Below are 843 nucleotides of genomic sequence, written 5' to 3' on the forward strand. Positions count from 1 at the left end.
TATATATATATATATATATATATATATATATATATATATATATATATATATATATGTGTATGTATATATATAAATGTGAGTGACTGCTCTTCAAATACAAACTAACCAACAAATTATTTTACATATGTATATATATAGACACATATATATTTGTGTGTGTATGTATGTATATATACTATCATATGGTTATTATTATCATTATTATTATTATTATTATTATTATTATTATTATTATTATTAATATTATTGCATCATATGTGTATGTCTGTATATATATATATATATATATATATATACAAATAGATAGATGCAAATATACATACATACATACATACATACATACACACATACATACAATGGCGTCAACGATCAGCCAACTACAATAACAATGTCAAACTATCCAGACCTCGTCTTCATCCCCCTTTCTCCTTTCTCTCTACTTCAATAACGAGAAAATGAAAAAACAAAAAAAAAATGAAAAGATCAACATAAAACCACCTGAACAATGATACAAAACAAAACAGAAAAATACCATGTCTTCATTCGCGACTGCCTTGTCATATAAGTAAAAAGCTTGCTTTATCTGCACGTTTGTTTGCAAAGGAATGAATACGTAAATTTTTCCATTTGCAATGTCGTTATGTAAATCTTAGACAATTCCATTATCTGTTATTCAATCGTTTATATTTATTGCCTGTAGTCTATACGTGTGTGTGTGTTTTAATAGTAAATGCTAAATGTAATCTTTAAGCGTTTAGTTTTGAATTCAATTTACTTACGGTCGCTTGTTTGTCTTTGTCTCGTGTGTGTGTGTGTGTGTGTGTGTGTGTGTGTGTGTGTGTG

This window comes from Octopus bimaculoides, chromosome 14 (assembly GCF_001194135.2).
Source record: "Octopus bimaculoides isolate UCB-OBI-ISO-001 chromosome 14, ASM119413v2, whole genome shotgun sequence".
Classification (NCBI taxonomy): Eukaryota; Metazoa; Mollusca; class Cephalopoda; order Octopoda; family Octopodidae; genus Octopus; species Octopus bimaculoides.